A 20482-nucleotide genomic window follows, 5' to 3' on the forward strand; every position below is an offset into this window, starting at 1 on the left:
AATTTTTTTTTACAGTGCTTTAATAATAAAAATAATGAATTAAGTATGATGTGCCTCCTCAAGTTAAGTCATGACACAATGACGCACTGACAAATCATTAACTAAAATATGAATAAACATATACAATAAGAGTGCCATCCTTATTCCTTTACACCCATGTTACAAAAAAAACAAAGATAAAAATTATGTGTAGTCCTTTTATTTTTATTTATACAAGTAAACATATATGGACTTAAAATAAAGCCCAAACATACCTGTAAAGACACACATAAGGCACGTTTACATGTAAAATAGGGCATAAGCTATAAGCTAATGCTAATCAAAGCATATACATTTAAACAACAAAAAATAAAGTTAATTACTGTACATAACCTCCTGAAAACTCCCAAATACAACATACGTGCTAACAGGTCTTTAATTCTTAATTCTGTTTACCAAAGCAGTCAACATTTATGAGATTAAAATGCCAGCATTACCATATAGGATAACAAACCATAGACAGTATATAAACTGGACACAGCGACCCCATTGGATTCAACGGAGACAAGTGAAGTCAATTAGAAGCACTCACTTCCTGATGGTCGAGCGTACTGCGCAGACTCAAACTGAGCTTGACGACTTAGATGTGACGTGAGCAACCCGTCTGTCTTCTAGTAGCTGTGCCAAGATAAATCTGAATCATTCCCTTCCGAAACTTGCAGAGACGGAGAGTGTGAGTAGGAGGTGTCCATGAGCTAGGAGCAGGAGCAACTTTTGCTAAGTATTCTGATTAATTACACTGTAAAAAATTTATTGTCAAATTAACAGTAACTTACTGGCAACAATTATCCAGTAGTTGCTGTATTTCATTCAACAGTAAAATTACTGTAACACTAAATACAGTACTGTTAAGCATACTGTAAAATTAAATACATTATTTTACTGTAATTTTTTACCACGTTAAAACACAGTATTACACCGTTGATTTTTAATAATACTGTATAGTATTATACAGTTATGAAATGTTATTTTATTACTTTTATAGTGCTACTGTGTTACCTGTAGAATATGTAGAAAATCTGTAGGAATATTATTTTAACTGTTAATGGGAAATAGAAAAAAGAACAATTGAAGCTTTAACTGCACAACAAGGTTTATTGTGTATTTTTAAACAATACATTAGTAATAATAATGTAATATGATACAACAATAAAAATCTGTTTTAAAAGAAGACTAATGAACAATATATATTTAATAATTAAGATCAGTGAACAATTCATGTATTTCAATTCATGCAAAAATGATCCTGAACAGGTAAAAAAGAAACTTAGAAAGAAAGCAAGACAGGTGAGGATGAAGGCCAGGTGAGGAGGGTAGTGATGGTGTCAAGTGGTAGAAGAGTGACAACACTTCTGATAATCCTGCAAGGAATGATAAGCACAAATCAATCAGAGGCAAAACTAATAATAAAAAAAACCTAACTCACATTATCAACACCTTTTTAGGAGAATTTTTTTTTCCTATGGTATCCACTTTATTTTTCACGGAAGAGTGGGCACGGCCATTTATAAATGAAATGTCTGCGCTTGAAATGCACTTGATTGGGGCTAACAGTAGCTGCTGATCATTTCTGTTCGATTCTCGATTTTGAATCAAATTTCATTTAGATATATGCATAGATTTGATTTTAGATTTGATCATAGATTTTAAATCTATTCTATGCATATATCAAAATGAAATTTGATTCAAAAGAGAATTCCCAATTTCAAAAGTACCGCCTCTTTTGAATCAAATCGTGACCCAAAGAATCGATTTGAATCGAATCGTTGAATCAAAAAGATTCCCACCCCTATTACATTTCATTATATTTTAACTTTACCTGTTGTCTTCATTATTTAATGTATGTTTGAGAACATTTAAAACTTAAAATAAATAAATATTTGACATTGATTGTGATAATTATCAATACTGACTGATATGAAACATTTTATCAAGATGATTTTTGACCATATCACTCAACCCTATTTTTTACCATTTCATGTTTTAATTAAAACTTATTTAAAGAGGTGTAAAAATTATAATATAAAAATACAAATTATTTGACTTATACAAGGCATATTTGTTAAATGGAAACTGTGAAGGGAACATAATTACATTATAAAACAGACTATCAATTTGGAAAATGTATGGTTAAGTCATTTCCACCCTTTTTGGATTTTTCTAAATACAGATTCAGACACAAATCATTTCTAAAGATATGGGCTCCGCTGCACATCCCTAATATTACTCTTACCTTAATGATTTTGCCAATCATATTCTGCAAAGTCCCTGATTCAAGGCCATGGTCTTCCTCCGAACAACCTTCGCACTCTTTCTGCTCACCTGGAACTGTGATGTTCATTTCGAATTTTCAGGATTTATCCTGACAAGAAACCTGTAAACACAAAAAAAATATATAGCCTATATATTTTCCAACTGAATCAAGAGTGATCACAATATGTAGCATCATCTGTAATAAGTCACATCACAATAAGCTCTAAGTCAAAGCTCTAAACCATCACTTGTGCAAAATAAAAAGCCATTGGTGTTACTAATAGAAGTCAATTTGTAACAAAAGTGTATGAATGAACATAGACTGAGGTAACTGCACAAGGTCCTGGCAGATCGCCAGGTCAGGTCCTCACAGACGTGTAAAAGAAAATTCTGATTTAGACAAAAATAAGCGCGAATAAATCAATAAGAGGAATCGAAAATTTAATTTTATAACAAGAATCCGAATCCTAACCTTGGGTATCCGATTTCAGGATATCGATTTTCAATTCCCAACGGTATGATATATATGAACGCGCAGGCGCTTCCACCGACTTAAAATGGTAAATAACACAATTATTAGATCATTCTGACCTTATAAGAGGCTACATATGCAATCTATGTTTATAAAATTACATTTAATAATCAAGTAGGCTAGCTATCATCATGAAGGAAATCCGCGTTACAGGCGTTATAGAACATAAGCCGCGGGCAGTTCTTCTAAACTAACATAACCTGCTACTATTTAGTTTGCATAAAAAATATATAAAGATTCATCACTAACCAGATATTTATGGCGAAAACTTCGCCGACAGACACAGCGACGCGATGCAAAGGCCTGCGCGCCCTCAACGTTACTCGGGGAACTGAAGAGTTATTCATAAAACGGCAGCTTGTGGTTATTTTTCGCGGTCATTTCGTACTAATGTATTTAAATTTACAGTAACACCAATGTCCCAAACTACATTGAAACCTAGAGTAGCCTATCATATTGTACACAGCTGATAGTAAAATGTTAAGAATAAATTAAATTAAATATCATGGTCATACTCTCTAAATAATTTTAAAGTTATTAGCTAGAATCCATGCATACAAATATTAAGATTTATTACTTACCATATGGCGAAGTTCCTAACACCGGGCTGAAGTTCCAGGTCGGCAGAAAAGACTGACACAACTGACACAACAGAAAAACTCATTCAAATGCGCTCTCATGCACCCCCCACTGACAGAAATTAAGACTGTTAATGGTCACCCAGTCCTGAAAATGTTTTATGTAAGGATAACGTTTGTAGGCTAGCAATTTTACTCGTGGAATTGTGTGTGGTGTTTTTCGCGGTCAATTTGCACTGCTGTATTTAGATTTACAGTAACTAATAATTTCCCAGAATGCATTGAAAATATACAGTAACATACTGTCAACTGTGTGCACAGTACATAACTGTTGAAAATACAAAATAATACTGTGAAAGCAACAAAATCTACAGTAACATACTGTACATAGGTTATACAGCAAGAAACTGTTGAGAAAAACAGTATAATGCTGTGAAAACAACAGAAATCATTTACAGTGTACTTTGCCATTTTGCCTCCACGTCCCCCCGATTGCCTGCAAGCTTCTCCTCCTGTCCATACGGTAATCTCTCTGTGTGACAGAGAGTTGCGTGGTTATGACGCAATCGTTAGCCTATTTTTACAAAAACTGCATCTACGGGGCCATAACGTATAGATACAAGGTAATGGAGCCTTTTATACATTTTCGTGTTTCTTTAGAAATAAATAATGGACAAATGGAGTCTTTAAACGCCTCAGATGTAAAGTTATTCGCTGTCAAAGTGACGCCAAAATGAATGGGAGTCAATGGAATGCTAACAGCAGGTGGGGGTCCGCTAATCAATGGCGGCGTCCGGGGAAGCTTCAATATTTTTGTGAAACCCTGCACCCCTGTAACAAACTATGTGTCGAGCGAGCACCGAGTGCGTCATTAATGAGTGTCCCACCAGAAACAAAGAAAAGTAGATATTACTAAACATAGGACTAAATGAACTATAAAAAAAATCAGAAAACGTTTTAGATCAAATTAAATTTATAAGTGGTAGTTATTAGTCTATTTTCCACCTTTATTTAGAAGGATCAGTGTAATTAATGGGTAAATAATCATGTGCCATTCCAATTATTTGTCACAAAGCTGCAGATGGCAGATTATGATATTACAGTTTAAATGATGGCAGTATTAAATCATATATTTAATTCAAATTTAGATTACTTATTATTTATTCTTAAATGTTATTCATGCATTAATCATTATGACTCCTTTCGTAGTTAAGGATCACCCTTCATTGGTTCATGATTAGTTCATATCTTCACTAATCATGAGTTCATGTATAAGTAACTATTAATTCAGGTATTAGTACATGATTATTCATGCCCTGTTATTGTAAAGTGTTACCAAAGCATTTTAGGACACAGAAGCTGAAGCTACAAAATCATATCCTGATTTAACTCAGTTAACAATCAAGTCAAGTCACCTTAATTTATATAGCTCTTTTTACAAATTCAGATTGTTTCAAAGCTTTACAGTAATAACAGGAAATGAATGCAATTTTTTTTTTTTTTTGGCTGTACAGCAGCTCTAGGAGAAAGTCATTTTCCAGCTTTTTAATATGCAAATGTTCACCATCCACATGAATAAATAAGAGTGTCAGTTCCTTCGAGTAGATCAGTCACTAGGACAAAAGCTTTGTGGATGTCCTGTCTGATTCGTAAATCAATCATGAGTCAAATTCTACTTGTTTTATGTGCCTTTGTGCCGTGTGAGTGGATTCATTCAGTCACATCAGAAAAGTGAATCTTTCTGTTGCTGACTAAATTATTCAAATATTTATATAGTTAGAAACAGATGAAATGAGACTGGAAGTTTTGACTGACTCTCACATGTTGTTAATGTTGTCTTTTACAGATGTTTCTGGCATCTCACTGACCTCGTCTCCTGCACAGATTAAAGCTCCTGGTCAATCAGTCAGGTTGTCCTGTCAGATCTCTGGATATGCCCTCAAAGACTATGGCACAGCTTGGATCAGACAGCCTCCTGGAAAAGCCATGGAGTGGATTGGGATCATATGGGGTGGTGGATCAGTAGACTCTGGAAATTCCTTCAAGAGTCGCTTCACTATTTCCAGAGACACAGACCAGAATGTGCTGTACTTAGACATCAGCAGCTTGCAGACTGAGGACACAGCTGTGTATTACTGTGCAAAGACAGACACAGTGGCTCAGCCTAATGTGAGCAACTGACAAAAACAGATCTGTAGATCATCAACACGTTTACATGGACAACAGTAATCTAATTATTGTCCTTATTCTGAATAACACAATATTCTGATTGTGTTTACATGAGTTGCTTTTAGAATATTCCTTTCATGTTCCAGTTTTACATGTTATAGAACATAGATCATTTAATGGCACACACCATTACGTCACCATGCCACACTGTCCAACGTTCCCTCCTTATCGACATACAGTTCATCTTCGTTATGGTACCATATAGCCTACAGTTCTGGGTTTCATTTTTAATTTTACGAAAGCTTCAAGTGCAGTTAATTATTTGTCATGCCATATGTGCAAATAGACAAGGGCGGATACAAATTCTGAAGCCATGCCCTGCGTCACAATGTCCATACTAACCATCCTAAACAGTATGTGAGATTCAAATAAGTGTGTCCCAAAGAATAGCCTATGCCAGAAGTCCCCAGATGGTCTACTATTTCCAGTCGATTTTCGAAGTGTGGATCTGTGCTCACTATAACGGCTAATATTGCCCTCTACCCATTGCGCTTTAGAGGAGGATTCGGTTCAGAACTACAAAAACGACAAAACATGTGTAAGAATTGATAAATTAGGAGATTCCAGACGGTCTGTTTTGGGGGTGACCAGGCCCTGAGAGAACAAAAGGACCTCTCTGGAGATTAGCATTTGAACTGGCTCTCATGCACCATCGAGACGAAAGTCTCACCCCCGAGTCATCTAATCTGCATCTCCTTCCCTCTCCCCTCACCCCCTCTCTCTCATGCTCAGGTGACTACCTGATTTCACCCAAGAAAATGTACAGTTTAATGTGAATGATTATCACAGAGTATATTCATGTTTGGTATCGTTTAAAATGTCACAGTGCGACTGGTACAATTCTCTCATCTCAGAATAAGTAAAACACAAGGTAATAAGGTTTTTGAAGGTTTATGGATAACTAGCATACAAGGAGGGGTTGATCTCTCAAGCAAATGGTCACACACCCCCAAGAGGTGCTACAGTGTACCTCTGAATGCAAATTTCTATTGTTAGCACATGGTTCCAGGTGAAAAGGTTTGTCTATTTAAGGAGGTGCAGCAGGGAGATCGGGGCCTTTTCTGTACTTCAGATCGGTCCGTGAGGCTGAGAGAGATAGATCTCTCAGCCTCACGTATTTCTTAAAGTTGGGTTTGCATCTTCTCTCTATTCCAGAGCATTTGATGTTTTGTATCGATTATCTTTGAATTGATTATGAAATTGGCATGATACATTTACCTGACATAATAAATCCTTACATGTGATTATTCTAACTGATCTTGACATCGTTCATTTAATGGTTAAAAGGAATAGTCAAACATTTGCTCACTTTTAGTGAGGCACAGATATTATTAAAACCTTTCATTTATGGAGTCAGATGAATTAACGAGTAAATACATATGATTAATGTATTACAAATTTAACCACCAATACTTCGCATGAGGAAAGGACAGAGCACGTGAGACCTTCCCTGTGTTATTGGAAAACCTCCATTGGACCAATTTCACGGGCCTTACACATGGCAGATGTGCACGACCAACGGTTAAATAGGGAACTTTAGATAAAGGGGTTTGAGTATAACAATCAACATTTAAGCTGATTAAAATATTTATGTATAAGGTTATCTGTGTTATATTTCATCAGCAACAACATGAACTTTTCTAAAGATCCATTTGGCCATTACCTTTTAAATACATCGTTATTATGCATGAATATGAAGAGAGTCTGGTGAGAGCCTGACAAGCCTGTAAAGATGATTGACAGGTGACAGGATGCGTGTAACTAAGTTAGAAAGAAAGCAACCGTTAAAGATGCTATTTTATGAAGAGTTTTTTTTTTTTTTCTAAAAACACTCTAAATTAAGAGTTCTGTTACATATTTTTGTCATGTCTATTTTAAAGTCAGTCCAAAAAATAAATAGAAAATGGCAGTACAAAAATAAATTTTCAATATCTTCAGATGATGTGTGACAAAGTACATTTCACAAACAGTATGAATACTGAATGGCTGCATTTACAGGATAACATCTATGAATAATGTTGTACATTATTTATTTTACTTTATTAGAAATAACATATTTATATGGTAATCTCCAAATTCTGTGCCAAGATATACAATGAGGTTTAAGCCATTTTTATTTACATGGAGGATTGGATCCGACATTAAAGGGATATCTTATAAAATTGTTATTAAAACCTTTACCAAAGAAGGAGAGACCATTTACAAAAAGTTGAGGATTTTGTAAGGTTGTATTATTAATATTAGACACTCAATACCAACTTCATGCTCATGATCATTTACATTACCACACACACACTAAGTGGCCTCAGTGTTATGACACATTACATTATTATTTTGAGTCTGTGAAAAGAAATAATATTTGTTATGTTTTTGGTTAAACAATAACTATAACTTATATTAATATAAATGATATTAATAATAAAAAGCTGTATTAAATTGTATTGTAGAAATGTATCACTGCTGCTAATTATATAGCAGCAAAGCTCCACAAGAGGGAGTCACTTACTTAAAAAAATTTAAGGATTATGTTGGTTGTTCCTGTGTTCTAGTTTTCATATCTGTTTCATTGTCATTCAGTTCACCTGTAGTTAATTTACTCTTTCCCCTCCGTTTACATAAATGTCACAGTGTTTTCTCTAGTAGACGGTAGAGGAGGCTATCACACATCTTCTGAAAGAGTTCTGAAACTCCTGATCAAAACACGTGCAAGGAAGATGCAGAAACAATTTAGGTAGCAGCATATATAAATAACGCGATCATCAACATTAAACAGCCCAATGTTACTGAATGAAATGTCAACCCAGGTCCCAGGACGAGCTGTAGGACTGTGCAAGCATTAGGGGTGCTGTTGATGGAGCTACTCCATCTTTGATCATTGTTCTGAATCCGATCTAGACATCGTCTCATTCAAATGTTGATAAAAAAGGATGCATGAAGCTAAAATAAAATGAGTTGTTCTGTTTAAAAGCAGAGGCTCTGTTCTTTCTTTTGGTATAGGCTATTGCATTTTCAGATATTCATACAACAAAATATTCTGGGGGGCCATGAAAGTTTTGTGAAAATTATCAAAAATGCTGACGGCAACTTAAATAAAAAAAAAAAACACTCACGCGGAAAGAGTTAATTAACTAATTTAGCTCACGCATTTGTTCTAGTATATACTCCCTGAGTCTTCCAGTTCTTTGTCCAGCAGCCTTGTCCGATCTCGTCTATCCGTTAAGTCAATGTTTAGTGGATGTATTTGCCTGTTTATCCTGTGCTCCCCTGCCTGGACTAAAGACTGATTCTGATTTCTTCTTCATCATCCTCCTCCTAAGGCTACACTCACGTTACGTGACAAATGAAACATGACCTTTTTCTGAAGACTTAACACAATTATCAAACAATTATCTTATTATATTGTCACATAAATTCTGATAAACAATCAACAACCAGCATACTGACATTTAAATTACATGAAGAAAACAGCTAAATTTGAGTCCACAATAAATAATTCTGGACTAAGTAACTCCTCCTCCTCTCATAAATAATAATCATATTATAAAAGGCATGAGAAAGCAGACTATGCAAATGTGCTGTTTTACCTCTATATAACACACAAATCCAGCTCACTGTTCACTGTCCAGAGAAATAATATGAGCAGCATTTACATATAGCAAAAGTTTCGACAATGGTGTCAAGGAGCATTTGCCATTTCATCTTTATGGTGCTTGTATCTCAACAAGGTAATTTTGACATTTGTGTTATTCTAGCAAACAGCACTTTGATTGATAGAAGCTCACTGTTAATATGATTTATGTCTTTTATGCCACAGGTATCAGTGGTGATGAAATTCGATTAGATCAGTCCTCTGCTGTGATAAAGAGACCAGGACAAACAGTGAAGATCTCCTGTAAAATATCTGGTTTTACAATGACAAGCTCCTACATGCACTGGATAAGGCAGAAGCCAGGGAAAGGTCTGGAGTGGATTGGGAGAGTTGACACTGGCAGTAGTTCTAGCTCTGATTATCTTACTTATGCAGACTCTGCGAAAAATCACTTCACCATGAGTGAGGACGTGTCTCAAAGTACACAGTATCTTGAAGCCAAGAGTCTGAGAGAAGAGGACACTGCTGTTTATTACTGTGCTCGAGAGTCACAGTGACTGCATCTGTTGAAGCAGCTCTACAATAACAGAAAGAAAATACCAGTTAGGCTATGATTCATATTTTTACTACTATTATAATTCTCTCTGTTTTTTTAATTCAGATGCTTTCTTGTTTGAATCTGAAATCCACTCATCATTTGCATGACATTGAAAGGACAGAGTTTACTGATGGTGGGGATTGCAGTTTTTGATATTTTTACTCCCATTCATTACTTGTTTCTAACTTGAATTATTTTTCTTTCATCCAACTTATCATTTCTAGAATTTGATACAATATTGTCTCTGTTACTCTGGGCCAATAAGTGATTAATTCAATCAAATATACAGTACTTTTGCTTTAATTGCTTAAGTGATTGATAAGTGGGTAGGGAAACATTGCCATAAGGCAACACTGTACCACATTGGAAAATGGTCAAAAAAGTAGTTTTTCTATAAACTTATGATTTTCTTTTTCAGTTAATTGCACATTTCTTTTAGAAATTGATAGATTTATATACTTGGAACTCATGCAGACCAAATATCCCTGTAATTTAATCCATATTATATTGCTTTATTTATTTTCTGAAATGAAGAAATCACTTTGTTATTTATACATAAATACAAGGATACTACAATAAACACTTCAAATAAATAAATAACTGCAATCATATTGTTGATGCTACTATCTATAAAAAAAATTCCAATGGGGAAATACATTACTGCAAATTCCACTGTGGTACAGCATTGCCTATCTATTTTTCCATATGGTACGGAGGGTCATAAACGGCACAGAACATGATTGGCTGCCCTCTCCCTTTACTGCAGGACATTGCAAACACACGCTACCTATCCAGAGCAAAAAACATTGTTAAGGACTCAGGAAGGCGATACAAGGGGATTAAAATGCTCACTGCCAGATTCTTGAACAGTTTCTATCCAAAAGCCACCCAGTCCCAAACTAAGGGCTATCTATTTATATATGTCACTTACTGTGTGTGGACTGTGCAATAACTTTTTGAAACCCTTATCTTGCACTTTCTTATTTTACCTGCTGCATTTAGGTTTATGAAGGGAATGTGACCGTAGCCGTTTCTCAATATGCGTTCTTGTCTGTACTTGTGTTCTTGTGGACTTGTGAAACGTCATCAGTCGCTGCCCAAGTACTGTTCGAATTCAAAGTTCACATCTAGCCAAGTCCAGTTCAAATCCCCGGATGTGTTCTTGATCCGACCCTTTTACCGAGGATGCATCGAGAGGTGACTTGTGCGGACTTGAGACAGCCAGGTATCCCAGAATGCATTTCACACCAACCAGCAAGCGTCAATAACAGAAGAGAAACCCCGCGTAATTTAAAAATACTGCTGTTATTGTGTCACGAAATGTAGTTTTAAGATTATTTCAGGCGAGAATGTAGTTGTTTAAAGCTCAAATCTTTGGTTTATTTATAAAGATAGCGCCTATTTGAAAATTTTATCTGGCGGTTTCGGAGTTGTGAGATCCAGGCAATCGGACGCTCGGCGCTCATGTACCCCGCCGAGAACAGCCTTTCCTCGGCTAGAGCAGCTGACGTTTTGCCGCTGGCTCGGATGTCTCTTGTCTAGTGGTTTAACATGAGATATAAATCGTCTTGTGTATATCAAATGGGCGATTTATTTATGTATTTATTTGTCTCATTAATCTATAATTTGTTCCCTGGCAAAACGTTTTGGTTGAGGGCAAAGTGAAGTTTCATAGCTTTATATTTAGTCTATTTAACTTTTAGAGAGCTGACTTATCGTTTGCTAGCTTCTTATACCTTTTAGGCTACTTATACTTTTATAATGGCTATTATTGATCATTAAAACTGTCATTTAACAAAAAAGGTTATGTCATTGTGTGTATATATATATATATATATATATATATATATATAAAACATAAAATATTTTATTATACATGTTGCCTACATTCTCTTCACTGTATGTATATATAATAAAATAAAATGACACAACCCTGTCTCTTTTTGCTAAATGTCAGTTTTAATGATCAATATTATAATGTTTTTTATGTATCATATTTTTAAAATAAAAACAAAAAGAGTCAGGGTTGTGTCTTATATTTCATGTTATACATGTATGCAGTGAAGATAATCAATTGCGTTGCCTGAACCACATTTGTGTGACCATTAATAGATTTTTTTAAATGAAAATGAAAAGAGGCAGAGTAGTGGTTTATAACATATTTTGTTTTATTGTAGCCTAAATATACATAAAGAGATAACCGGATTAGCCAGAGTGAGCTGAGTGACGCTATCAAGTACGCCGCTGTTCCATTTGCAGAATAACCGGACTTGCGTCCTCCCGTCCTCGTGAGTTCGTTCTCCTGAGTCGAACTTGGCAAGTCCAAACTACCAAGGACGCAAGTCCGAAGTTTGCATACTTGGTATTGAGAAACGGCTCTTGTGTGTTGATAATTCCTATGGATCACATGACGTAGCCAGTCATGAGAGGAGCTAAGTCTCCTCAGGTGCACTTAATGATTGATCAATTACTATTGTTTGGTGTGTGCCATATGCAATGGAAGCAGACTGTCCTTTCTTTCTCTCCTAATGAGAGCCTTTGTAGAGTTGATGTGTTCCTGACAATATAAGTTTGTGTTCTTTTGATTTGTTTCATAATGTTAATTCTTGAGATTCAGTTTGGGTCTAATTCTGAAATGTTGTATGTGATAATGATTCTTATGTTTCAGTGTTCTTACTATTTTGATGTTGAATTGTTTAGGATTGGATTATCTGATTAATGATTTATTAGTTGAAGTTCTATATGGTGTTAATTATATTTAAGATTCTGTTTGTTGTTTATTTGTTTATAGAAACCATACAACTCTATATCTAATTTCCATTCTACTCTATGGCCTGATTCACGATCTGTTACAATAAATGAGTATGTACCGAGTACTGGACCCCATCCTGGTAGCACATTTCCTGAACCAAACATTCCCAAGCTTTACAGTGTGGTTTACATGTATTGTAGCACCGCTGAGCAGTTTCTGAAACTGTTGTATTTCGATACAATGACAATAAAGGCTTCTAATCTAATCCAATCTAAACCCTCTAGATTCATAACAAAACAATCTACAAAACAAATATAAAAACCTTTTTGTTGATGCACAAGAAACATTGTACACAAACACAGAGTAACAACACTCTAACTCTCATTTGGAAGGAATCTGGACTGCAATGAGGCTCTCTATCTCTATCTCGTCACTATACTTGGTCGTGTAACTGGGGAAAACTTGGAGGTGTTTGGTCGCTTCTAACTTCATCTCTGTTTGGACCCTAATGAATGAACTGGGCTAAGCTAAGTGCTATCAAAGTGTCACCGCGCGCCAGAGTGATTGAGTGCACGCACTGAGACGAAAGAGGTATGTATCAACTCGTCTTAGTTAAGGGAATAACATAGTTTAATATGAAAAAAACGGTGAAGTATCCCTTTAAAAAGATATGGTAGAAAAATATTCTCATAGGTACATGTATGTCTCAACTGTTAAACCACCAATAAAAATAACAATTATACCCATTTATGAGAGTTTTCAGCTTAAACATCCTCTGTAGTGAGCATTGTTTTGTTGTATTGTGTATGTTACGAATAAGAGGCATACAACATCATATTTACATTTACATTTAGTCATTTAGCAGACGCTTTTATCCAAAGCGACTTACAAATTAGATCACATCAATGAGATGCATAAAATACAGTGTCATTATAACCCGTCTGATAATGACTCTGTATAATTGTATGTGTTTCCATAAATGTGTTTTTAGCTCAGTATTGTGTTTGACAAGTGTTTTATACTTGATCATTTTAATATATGCAAAACTGTTCAGTTTTTTTCACCCCTCCATGTGTTTAAAGAGAGACGTTTATCTCCCAGTGGAGGAGAGAGCTGAAATCAGCATAAATCATGTTCCCTACATCTCTACTGCTGCTTTTGGCAGCAATGACCCGTGAGTGTCTTTATCAGCAAGTAATATAAAACAGATTATTCATTTCATTGATGTATGTTTTGTTATTCTCTTTTGACAGGTGTGGAATGTAATATTATCCTCACTCAGCCAAACTCTATAGTTCTGAAGCCAGGAGACTCATTTACTCTCAAGTGTGAGGTGTCTGGATATTCTGTTACCGATAATACTTACGCAACAGCCTGGATACGACAACCTGCAGGAAAAGCTCTGGAGTGGATTGTGCACATATGGGGAGGTGGAGACATATACAAAAAAGACTCACTGGCAAACAAGTTCAGCATCTCCAAAAGTGACTCCAGCAACACAGTGACTCTTAATGGAAAAAATCTACAGTCTGATGACACAGCTGTGTATTACTGTGCCAGACGACCACAACATGAGAAAACAGTACAAGCACTGTACAATAACCACTATAACATCCAGCATCTGTTTCTATGGTTATATAACCACCATTCTATTATCACATATTTTTTGTGTGAACTAATCTCTTTAATGATGCCTAATGAGCTTTCATTGAGTGTATTTTGTCCAGCTCTAAACCAATACAAATTACATTTAAGCCATAAATGCAAGCCATGAAACTAGATGGATGTAAACTCAAGATTGATGTAATGTTATTCTTTGCCTGCATAATGTTGTTCCTAGCTCTCTGATCTCTTTGTGATAACGAGCCTATATGCAAACCAAAGATGCAAACACTTTATGAAACCATTTCCGGTCACAGAAGCTGAAGCTACAAAATCATATCCTGATTTAACTCAGTTAATAATATGCAAATGTTCACCATCCACATGAATAAATAAGAGTGTCAGTTCCTTCGAGTAGATCAGTCACTAGGACAAAAGCTGTGTGGATGTCCTGTCTGATTCGGAAATCAATTATGAGTCAAATTCTACTTGTTTTATGTGCCTTTGTGCCATGTGAGTGGATTCATTCAGTCACATCAGAAAAGTGAATATTTCTGTTGCTGACTAATAATTATTCAAATATTTATATAGTTAGAAACAGATGAAATGAGACTGGAAGTTTGGACTGACTCTCACATGTTGTTAATGTTGTCTTTTACAGATGTTTCTGGCATCTCACTGACCTCGTCTCCTGCACAGATTGAAGCCCCTGGTCAATCAGTCAGGTTGTCCTGTCAGATCTCTGGATATGCCCTCAAAGACTATGGCACAGTTTGGATCAGGCAGTCTCCTGGAAAAGCCATATAGTGGATTGGGATCATATGGGGTGGTGGATCAGTAGACTCTGGAAATTCCTTCAAGAGTCGCTTCACTATTTCGAGAGACACAGACCAGAATGTGCTGTACTTAGACATCAGCAGCTTGCAGACTGAGGACACAGCTGTGTATTACTGTGCAAAGACAGACACAGTGGCTCAGCCTAATGTGAGCAACTGACAAAAACAGATCTGTAGATCATCAACACAATGATCAACACACTCAATACCTGCTTCATGCTCATGATCATATTCAGACACATTACCACACACACACACCAAGTGGACTTAATGTTATGACATCAAACATTATTGTTTTGAGTCTGTGAAACAAAATACTATTTGTTATGTTTCGGTTAAAAAATAAATATAACTTGTATTAATATATTACAATAATTTATATTAATAAAACATTTATAAAAGTTTATTGTAGAAATGTATCACAATACTAATAATATATTATGGGTGTTTCTGCAACTATACGGGCACTTTTAAGTCCCAGTGGTGAAATTTTAGATTTATGTTAAAATTTGTCATTTGAAGCTTCATAAATATAAACGTAGTGTCAATTCACACCTTGACATAAGAAATAATGAATAAATAATATGATTTAATGTAAAATTATGAAGCATTTATAGGTCCAAACTTCATTTTTGCTCATGTCCCACACCCATGGTTTCAATGTTGAGATACTTAAAATTAGCCCATTCTTTTACTATATGACATTATTTTAAATGAATTAGTTTTATATAGATATGACTTTACACCATCTTAAAGTAATTTTTTTGTTTACTGATTGTTTATATGATGTTTTTCATCTAAATAAACCTGTCCCACAATTTTGAGTCCTTACTGCAACACTGAAAAAGACTCTTAATATGATATTTCTTCAAAGCCAAACAAATCTAGTTTCTATGGAAACAGAAATTAGCATGTGAGCACATGTCTGACAGATTGGTCCACCTCCATTAGGTCACTCACAAGATCCAGAAAAAATAAGATAAAGATCATCTTTTCTTCTTAAGTATTTATTGTGTGTCCTTACCATTCAGTTTAGTAATTGTGTATTTTGAATTACATTTTAAAAAATTATTTATATTACTGTTGAATACATATATTTGGTGGCTAAAAGTCTAAACTGTATCAGACCTTGCTAGCTGCCAGTTATCTGCAATATTAGCAAAAATTTCATTTCCACAGCACTACAGCATTTTTAGGTGTTGCGGTAAAGACTTTGTGTTGCGGTAGAGACACATTCAAGGTTTATACTGTATATTACATTGATCAGCCACAATATTTAAACCACTGATAGGTGTGGAGAATATAATTTATTATATCAGTACGATGGCACCGGTCAAGAGGATATATTAGGCAACAACTGAACAGTCAGTTCTTGAATTTCATGAGTTGGAAGCAAAGAAAAGAGTAAGTGAAAAGATCTGAGTGACTTTGACAAGGGCCAAATGGTGATGGCAAGACAACTGCATCAGAACATCTCCAAAACAGCAGGTCTTGAGGGGTGTTTATGGTCTGTAGTGGTTAGCAGAGGTGGGAGTAAGTCACACATGTGCAAGTCACAAGTAAGCCTCAAGTCTTAACCTTCGAGTCTCAAGCAAGTCCAAGTAATTTTTTTATAAAAGCAACTCAAGTCAAGTCACTGCTTTATGTCAAGCAAGTCAAGTCAAGTCGTAGCTTGGGTCACAAGTCACTGGCAAGTCATACAAACGTTTGATGATTTCACTGAATTTATATATTAAAATAAGTTAAAACTACAGAAGTTGTGGACTATGGTTTTATTTGCAACATTTTTTTTTTAAATATGCATTTCCACATACAGCTGAGTGGTTACTACAATAAAAATGTAACTGAAATTAGGCCAACATTAAAGCATGAAAAAATAAATGTGCCTCAAACATTGCAGAAGACCATTAAAAGGTATTAAACAATTCAAGTATAATGGTTCCTATGCCACCAAATGACATTCTTCAAACTGGCATCCCCTTTATATAAGTTATATATTTTTAATTATGAAGTTAAAACCGCCAATAGGTGGCGCCAAATCACCAGCATTCATTCAACTGATTTGTTCAAAATGGCAGATTCGTTCTGGACAGGCGGCAAGGAAGTCGACCGGAAGTTGAAGCCGGCCGCGTGCCACCATCTTGTAGCAGAACTTCACCTGCAGTTAGCATCCCATTGACTCCCATTCATTTTGGCATCACTTTGACAGCGAATAACTTTACATCTGAGGCGTTTAAAGACTCCATTTGTCCATTATTTATTTCTAAAGAAACACGACAATGTATAAAATGCTCCATTACCTTGTAGCTTATGTTATGGCCCCGTAGAAGCAGTTTTTGTAAAAGTAGGCTAACGATTGCGTCATAACCATGCGACTCTCTGTCGCACAGTAGAGAGATTACCGTATGGCCGGGAGGAGAAGCTCGCGGGCAATCGGGGGGACGTGGAGGCAAAATGACAATATAATTAATCAGAATACCTAGAAAAAGTTGCTCCTGCTCCAAGCTCATGGACAGATCCTACTCACACTCTCCGTCTCTGCAAGATTCGGAAGAGAATGATTCAGATTTCTCTTGGCACAATATCACAATATTTTAATATCATGTTATAATTATGAAAATAACTCATACTAGGGCAATTTTTCCACCACATTTTGAATTTTGGGTGCATATTAAAGGGATAGTTTAACCCATGATTTACTCACCCTCAAGCCGTTCGAGATGTATATGTCAATCTTTTTCAGACGAACACATTTTCAGTTATTTTAGAAAATGTCTTAGATCTTTCATAGTTTTCTATGTTGTTTTTAGTCATTGGAAAGAACGACATATTTGGCTTTAAAGCATGATTTGAAAGAAATGTGGCAAATGTTATACAAAACATATGCCATCATTAATTATCATTTGAATATTGACAACATTAAGCTACATTTGAAAACATAATTGTGTATAAAGGGGCATGCTGTTTTGACCAATATTCTCTCTAGATTTAAAGATAGTCAAATTAACTATAACAAAAAGGTTAAACAAGCCATAGCTTACTTTTAGACGTGGTGAATGAAGTTCGACTGTTCGAGGTTGTGATGGTCGTCCGATATCCCTTGCCAGTTATTATGCGTACAGCAAATCTTCTTGTATGAATATGGTCAATTTCTAAATATCCAAAAAGAAACGATGCTGGGAGATGTATTTGTATTTAGCGCGCTCACCACGATTCTGGGCTTATGACTGGCGTCAATGGTTCCGACCTGCTTTCATTTTGTTCATCAATTGATGTTGCGATAATTTATATAAAATGTATATCAAGTCATTCTCGAGTCATACAGTTCAAGTCAAGTCAAGTCTCGAGTCATTGGCTCTCAAGTCAAAGTCAAGTCGAGTCATTTTCTTAATAGTCAACCAAGTCTCAAGTCCTTAAAGGTGCCCTTGCATGGATTATTTTATTATTTTAGAATGTTTCCTGGGGTGCCCTTATAATGTTAGTATGTTTTTTAGATCAAAATTTGTTATAATTTAGAAATAAAAGGCATTTTTCCTAGCCTGATTTTAGCCTTTGATTTGAACACTCTGTTTGAAGGGGCGTGTCTGCTGTGAGACTTCAGTGTAAACGCCCACTGCTGTGATTGGCTGCTGTGAGACTTACGTGTAAGCCTGTTGATCACGTGAATGAAGATCTTATCATTGCAATGCAGTTTCTGCACTCTCACTAATGAATTCACCAATGCAAACATGATATCACGTACAGTAAGAGCAATTCATTGTACAGAGTAACAGCGTCATTGATTTCATAACAAGTTTTGGCAAGTGTCCAGATAAACTCGCGCTGTGTGATTGACAGGTTGGGCGACTGGAAAGGGATCGTTCTTTGATCGCTATCTGTATATTAATCACAGTTTAAGTAAGATTATTTTCATCCTACTAAGAGAAACGACGTGAAGTTGATCGTTTAGTCACTGGCTTAATTTACTGATGCATAAACATTGAACGACTTTGAGAGAAAGATTATCTGTCTGAACTTGAACACATCAGACATTCACATAACCCACTGGTTCTTCAGAGCTTTGGATGAAGGAACTAAAAAAATACCTTTGTGTTCGTTTGTACATCCAAACACTGAGCAACTGCCATGCTTCGCTCGTTTGCAAGCCATGATGTCTCTCGACTCTCGAGGAAAAATGATTCGGACGATGATTCGGCTGCGCAGTTCCACCTGGCCTTGAACATGGGCTGGCATATGCAAATTTTTGGAGGCGTACATATTAATGATCCCGACTTGCGTCACAGTCGGTGTTATGTGGAGATTCGCCTATTTTTCAGGGGTGTTTTTCAAAAACAAGATTTAAATAAGAAGGAGAAAACAATGGTGTTTGAGACTCACTGTATGTCATGTCCATGTACTGAACTCTTGTTATTTAACTATGCCAAGATAAATTCAATTTCAAATTCTAGGGCACCTTTACATTTGCGACTCGAGTCTGACTCGAGTCAAGTCATGTGACTCGAGTCTCCCATCTCTGGTGGTTAGTACCTACCAAAAGAGGTGCAAGGAAGGACAACGGTGAACAGGGTCATGGACGCCCAAGACTCACACATGCACATGGGGAGCAAAGGCTCTGATCACACAAAAGAGCTCAAAAAATTGTGCTGCCCATGATAGAAAGGTGTCAGAACACACAGTGTATAGCAGTTTGCTGGTTTACAACAGAACAGACAAAGTCCTATGATGACCCCTGTCCACCACCGAAAGTGCCTACAATGGGCATGTGAGTGTCAGAACTGGACCACCCAACCAAGAGACAGCAGCAGGATGCATTATGGGAAGACGACAGACCGGTGTGATGCACAGGGCAATGTTCTGCTGGGAAACTTTGGGTCTTGGCATTCATGTGGATGTTACTTTGACATGTATCACCTACCTAAGATTGTTGTAGACTGCATGGCAATGGTGTTCCCTGAAGGCAGTGGCCTGTTTCAGCAGGATAATGCACCCTGCCACAATGCAAAAATTGTTCAAGAAGGGTTTGAGGGACATGACAAAGCGTTGCCTTGGCTTCAAAATTCCCCATATCTCAATCCGATTGAGCATCTATGGGATGTGCTTGATGAACAAATCTGATCCATGGAGGCACCACCTCACAACCTGATAACACAGGACACATACAGAGGTCTTGTGGAGTCCGCCTTGACATATCAGAGCTGTTTTGGCAGCATGAGAGGAAACTACGTGATATTAGGCAGGTGGTTTTAATGCTGTGGCTGATCAGTGTATATTGCAAATATTAAATCTATTGTAAACTAAATATAAACATGTCATTTTTGCAACCATTGATGATACCAGATTAACAATACAATGACAGAAGATGGGTAATGAGAAAAGACCCAAACAGATATGAAGAGTTATGGAAAAAGAGCATTAAATAAATAAATAAAGACAGTGGAGGATAAAAAAAGAAACCAGAGGACAAAACAAAATAC

The 20482-nt window shown here is 36.1% G+C and overlaps 1 protein-coding gene and 1 long non-coding RNA gene across 2 annotated transcripts in view; one reads left to right on the forward strand and one right to left on the reverse strand.

The window, feature by feature from the left end:
* Positions 1–20482, forward strand: part of LOC311299655 (uncharacterized protein) — a 424501-nt gene that overhangs the window by 61852 nt on the left and 342167 nt on the right. The window lies entirely within an intron of this gene.
* Positions 818–3850, reverse strand: LOC311301169. The gene is made up of 3 exons (XR_014629405.1): positions 3406–3850; positions 2273–2413; positions 818–1400 (listed from the first exon to the last, which is right to left on the reverse strand). It is a non-coding gene; the product is annotated as an uncharacterized lncRNA (long non-coding RNA).

The sequence above is a fragment of the Rutilus rutilus genome, assembly GCF_951802725.1.
Source record: "Rutilus rutilus genome assembly, chromosome: 1".
Classification (NCBI taxonomy): domain Eukaryota; kingdom Metazoa; phylum Chordata; class Actinopteri; order Cypriniformes; family Leuciscidae; genus Rutilus; species Rutilus rutilus.